The sequence below is a fragment of the Ranitomeya imitator genome, chromosome 10 (assembly GCF_032444005.1).
Source record: "Ranitomeya imitator isolate aRanImi1 chromosome 10, aRanImi1.pri, whole genome shotgun sequence".
NCBI classification, from domain to species: domain Eukaryota; kingdom Metazoa; phylum Chordata; class Amphibia; order Anura; family Dendrobatidae; genus Ranitomeya; species Ranitomeya imitator.
Window position 1 is genome coordinate 93,507,145 of NC_091291.1, and position 6,662 is coordinate 93,513,806.

Genomic DNA, 6,662 nt, shown 5'->3' on the forward strand with positions numbered 1-6,662 from the left:
TGCACTATTGCTGACTGACTAAATACTTTTTTGCCCCACTGTATATATATATATATATATATATATATATATATATATATATATATACATACACAACACTTACATGCACACTGTAAAGTATATACACACATGGACACTAGATAACATACACAGGTGTGTGTATATATATATATATATATATATATATATATATACACACATACACTTACATGCACACTATAAAGTATATACACATGGACACTAGATAACATACACAGGTATATATATATATATATATACACATACACAACACTTACATGCACACTATAAAGTATATACACACATGGACACTAGATAACATACACAGGTATATATATATATATATATATATATATATACACACACACATACACTTACATGCACACTATAAAGTATATACACATGGACACTAGATAACATACACAGGTATATATATATATATATATATATATATATATACACACATACACTTACATGCACACTATAAAGTATATACACATGGACACTAGATAACATACACAGGTATATATATATATATATATATACACACATACACTTACATGCACACTATAAAGTATATACACATGGACACTAGATAACATACACAGGTATATATATATATATATATACACACATACACTTACATGCACACTATAAAGTATATACACACATGGACACTAGATAACATACACAGGTATATATATATATATATATATACACACATACACTTACATGCACACTATAAAGTATATACACATGGACACTAGATAACATACACAGGTATATATATATATATATATATATATATATATATATATATATACACACATACACTTACATGCACACTATAGAGTATATACACACATGGACACTAGATAACATACACAGGTATATATATATACAGTGGGGCAAAAAAGTATTTAGTCAGTCAGCAATAGTGCAAGTTCCACCACTTAAAAAGATGAGAGGCGTCTGTAATTTACATCATAGGTAGACCTCAACTATGGGAGACAAACTGAGAAAAAAAAATCCAGAAAATCACATTGTCTGTTTTTTTATCATTTTTTTTTGCATATTATGGTGGAAAATAAGTATTTGGTCAGAAACAAACAATCAAGATTTCTGGCTCTCACAGACCTGTAACTTCTTCTTTAAGAGTCTCCTCTTCCCTCCACTCATTACCTGTAGTAATGGCACCTGTTTAAACTTGTTATCAGTATAAAAAGACACCTGTGCACACCCTCAAACAATCTGACTCCAAACTCCACTATGGTGAAGACCAAAGAGCTGTCAAAGGACACCAGAAACAAAATTGTAGCCCTGCACCAGGCTGGGAAGACTGAATCTGCAATAGCCAACCAGCTTGGAGTGAAGAAATCAACAGTGGGAGCAATAATTAGAAAATGGAAGACATACAAGACCACTGATAATCTCCTTCAATCTGGGGCTCCACGCAAAATCCCACCCCGTGGGGTCAGAATGATCACAAGAACGGTGAGCAAAAATCCCAGAACCACGCGGGGGGACCTAATGAATGAACTGCAGAGAGCTGGGACCAATGTAACAAGGCCTACCATAAGTAACACACTACGCCACCATGGACTCAGATCCTGCAGTGCCAGACGTGTCCCACTGCTTAAGCCAGTACATGTCCGGGCCCGTCTGAAGCTTGCTAGAGAGCATTTGGATGATCCAGAGGAGTTTTGGGAGAATGTCCTATGGTCTGATGAAACCAAACTGGAACTGTTTGGTAGAAACACAACTTGTCGTGTTTGGAGGAAAAAGAATACTGAGTTGCATCCATCAAACACCATACTACTGTAAAGCATGGTGGTGGAAACATCATGCTTTGGGGCTGTTTCTCTGCAAAGGGGCCAGGACGACTGATTCGGGTACATGAAAGAATGAATGGGGCCATGTATCGTGAGATTTTGAGTGCAAACCTCCTTCCATCAGCAAGGGCATTGAAGATGAAACGTGGCTGGGTCTTTCAACATGACAATGATCCAAAGCACACCGCCATGGCAACGAAGGAGTGGCTTCGTAAGAAGCATTTCAAGGTCCTGGAGTGGCCTAGCCAGTCTCCAGATCTCAACCCTATAGAAAACCTTTGGAGGGAGTTGAAAGTCCGTGTTGCCAAGCGAAAAGCCAAAAACATCACTGCTCTAGAGGAGATCTGCATGGAGGAATGGGCCAACATACCAACAACAGTGTGTGGCAACCTTGTGAAGACTTACAGAAAACGTTTGACCTCTGTCATTGCCAACAAAGGATATATTACAAAGTATTGAGATGAAATTTTGTTTCTGACCAAATACTTATTTTCCACCATAATATGCAAATAAAATGTTAAAAAAACAGACAATGTGATTTTCTGGATTTTTTTTTCTCAGTTTGTCTCCCATAGTTGAGGTCTACCTATGATGTAAATTACAGACGCCTCTCATCTTTTTAAGTGGTGGAGCTTGCACTATTGCTGACTGACTAAATACTTTTTTGCCCCACTGTATATATATATATATATATATATACACATACACTTACAAGCACACTATAAAGTATATACACATGGACACTAGATAACATACACAGATATATATATATATATATATACACACATACACTTACATGCACACTATAAAGTATATACACATGGACACTAGATAACATACACAGGTATATATATATATATATATACACACACATACACTTACATGCACACTATAAAGTATATACACATGGACACTAGATAACATACACAGGTATATATATATATATATATATATATATATATACACACATACACTTACATGCACACTATAAAGTATATACACATGGACACTAGATAACATACACAGGTATATATATATATATATATATATATATATATATATATATATATACACACATACACTTACATGCACACTATAAAGTATATACACATGGACACTAGATAACATACACAGGTATATATATATATATATATATATATATATATATATATACACACATACACTTACATGCACACTATAAAGTATATACACATGGACACTAGATAACATACACAGGTATATATATATATATATATATATATATATACATACACACATACACTTACATGCACACTATAAAGTATATACACATGGACACTAGATAACATACACAGGTATATATATATATATATATATATATACACACATACACTTACATGCACACTATAAAGTATATACACATGGACACTAGATAACATACACAGGTATATATATATATATATATATATATATATATATATACACACATACACTTACATGCACACTATAAAGTATATACACATGGACACTAGATAACATACACAGGTATATATATATATATATATATATACATACACACATACACTTACATGCACACTATAAAGTATATACACATGGACACTAGATAACATACACAGGTATATATATATATATAGATTCAAGATTCAAAGAAGCTTTATTGGCAGGACCAAATACACATCAGTTTTGCCAAAGCAAGTGTATAGAGGCAATAGGGATAGGGACTGAGGGGATGTTGGGTAGGAGCTGTGGGGGGAGGTGGATGGGGCAGATCCAGGTTGGGGGCTATAGTCCATGGCATAGGGGAGGTGGATGGGGCAGATCCAGGTTGGGGGCTATAGTCCATGGCATAGGGGAGGTGGATGGGGCAGGTTCAGGTTGGGGGCTATAGTCCATGGCATAGGGGAGGTGGATGGGGCAGGTCCATTGTGGGGGCTATAGTCCATGGCATAGGGGAGGTGGATGGGGCAGATCCAGGTTGGGGGCTATAGTCCATGGCATAGGGGAGGTGGATGGGGCAGATCCATTGTGGGGGCTATAGTCCATGGCATAGGGGAGGTGGATGGGGCAGGTCCAGGTTGGGGGCTATAGTCCATGGCATCATAGTTCTCTTTCTCGCAGTCTATGGCATTCGCTCACATACCGCGCTGCTATCTCCACCGCTCTCTCTTCTTCTCCCAGCAAGATATATGTTTTCTCTTCCTCCTTCATGGTGATGAAGTCTGGGAAGAGATGTGAGAGTCTCCTGAAGTGAGTGTCCCTCACTGCTGAGTATTTGGAGCAGTGTAGCAGGAAGTGGGTTTCGTCCTCTATGGCCTCCTGGTCACAGTGTTGGCACAGTCTTTCCTCCCTGGGCTTGTAGCTCTGCCTGTGTCGGCCACATTCGATGGCCAGACTGTGGGCGCTGAGTGTATATCGGCTCAGGATCTGGCGGTCTCTGGGGTCCGGGAGTTTCTCCAGATATGGGGCCAGTCTGTAGTCTCTCTGTAGGCTCCGGTACATGGTCAGTTTCTGTGAGCTGATGATATCATTCTTCCAGTCACTGACATACCTCTCCTGGCCTTCATCTGCCATCTTCCTAATTCCGGCTTTTGTCAGGTTGTTGTGATTGGTGTTCTGCTCCGGTTGGGTTTGGCTGGGCTGTTCTGGGGGTTCTGGTTTTTCTGTTTCACCTTCATATATCAGGGCTTTATGGTGATGGGAGCTTGGATTGCTCCTATGCAGGTGAGCCCGGAATGACAGCGCCCTCTTTAGAACTGTTAGGTGTAGAGGGAATCTGCCCAGCTCGGCCCGACAAGCACTGTTGGAGGTGCTCCGATGGACCTGGAGAAGGTGCTTGCAGAATTCCAGGTGGAATATTTCTGTTGGACTGGAGTCCCACTTTGACCAGTCTGGGTAGGTGTGAGGACCCCAGACTTCGCTGCCATACAGGAGGATTGGGGCGATGATGGAGTCGAAGATTTTTAGCCAGACCCTCACTGGTGGCTTCAGATGGTAGAGTGTCCTTCGGATGGCATAGAAGGTTTTGCAGGCCTTGTCTTTCAGGGTCTCTATGGCTTGTTTGAAGTTCCCTGACCGGTGAATCTCTAGGCCCAGGTAGGTATATTTGTCCGTTCCTGTGAGGTCGCAGTTGTTGAGGATAAATGATGGGTGTTGGTCTGATCTTCTCTTTCTCCTCTGGAACACCATGGTGTTGGTTTTCTTTAGGTTGACCGGTAGGGCCCAGGTGGAGCTGAATTTCTCTAGGATTTTCAGGTTGTCCTGGAGGCCTTGCTCGGTTGGTGACAGCAGCAGCAGGTCATCTGCATACAGCAGGAATTTCACCTGAGCGTCGTGGAGGGTGAGTCCTGGTGCTGAGGAGGATTCCAGGGCGGTAGCCAGCTCGTTGATGTAGATGTTGAAGAGCGTTGGGCTTAGGCTGCAGCCTTGTCTTACTCCGCGGCTCTGCTGGAAAAAAGCCGTTCTTTTGCCGCTCACACTCACGCTGCAGCGGTTCTCGGTGTAGGAGCTTTTGATGACATCGTAGGTCTTTCCTCCTATTCCACTCTCCAGCAGTTTCAGGAATAAGCCCGGGTGCCACACTGAATCAAAGGCCTTTTTAAAGTCCACAAAGCAGGCGTATATCTTCCCATTCTTTGTATTGTAGATGTGTCTCTGAATGAGGCTGTGCAGAGTATAGATGTGGTCAGTGGTGCAGTGGTTCGGCATGAACCCTGCTTGGCTCTTGTTGAGGACGTTGTGCTCGGTGAGGAAGGTGAGGATCCTCTTGTTCAGGATACTGTTGAACAGTTTTCCCAGGTTGCTGCTGACGCATATGCCTCTGTAGTTGGCTGGGTCATACCTGTCCCCACTCTTGTGGATGGGTGTGATGAGGCCTTGGTTCCAGGTACGAGGGAAGTAGCCGGCACTCAGTACAATATTGAAGAGTTTAACCATTGCAGCCTGTATTTCTGGTGGGCTGTACTTCAGCATTTCTGGTAGGATTCCATCTAGGCCACCGGCTTTTCTACTTCTTATGGAGGAGAGTCTCTCGGTTACTTCCTGTAGTGTTATAGGTGTATCCACCGGGTTTTGGAAGTTTTTGATTTTTTCCTCCATTGCTTTTAGTTTCGCCATTATGTTTTCCTGTTCTTGGCTTAGTCCTTCCTTTGGAATGTCTTTATAGAGGTCTCTGAAGTATTGGAGCCAGAGGTTGCCATTTTGGATAAGGTTGTTGTTTTTCTTGTCTTTGGTGTCCATGTGGTTCCATAGTTCCCAGAAGGAGTGGTCTTGGAGGGCGTCTTGGAGTTGATTGAGCTTCGTAGAGATGTAACTCTGCTTCTTCCTCCTGAGGATGGTTTTGTACTGCTTTTGTATGGAGTCATAGGCTTCCCTCAGACCCAGGTGGTTGGGGTCTCTGTGTTTCTTGTTGGAGGCTGTTCTCAGGGTCTTCCGTACAGCTTTACATTCTCTGTCAAACCAGCCATTGACCTGTGTTTCTTTTGGTCTCTTGTAGTCGACTTTTTTAAGGTCGGACAGTCTGGCCATTGCGTAGAATATATTGTTGAGGTCCTTTGCTGCTTGGTTCACTCCCTCTGGGTTTGGCATGTACTCAAGGTTGTAGAAGTGGTGGAGCATCCGCTGTATTTCAGGTCTTCTGGAAGCTTCTTTATATCTTAGTGCCGATATTTTGGACCATTTGTAGGATGGAGGCCGGGTGAAGAGGCCGCTCTGCTGTGGCTTCTGAGTGGATGGTTTCTCTGTAGATTTCATGTACAGAAGAAGTTGGCTGTGGTCTGACAGGTGCGTTTGTGGGGTGACTATGAAGGCGCTGAC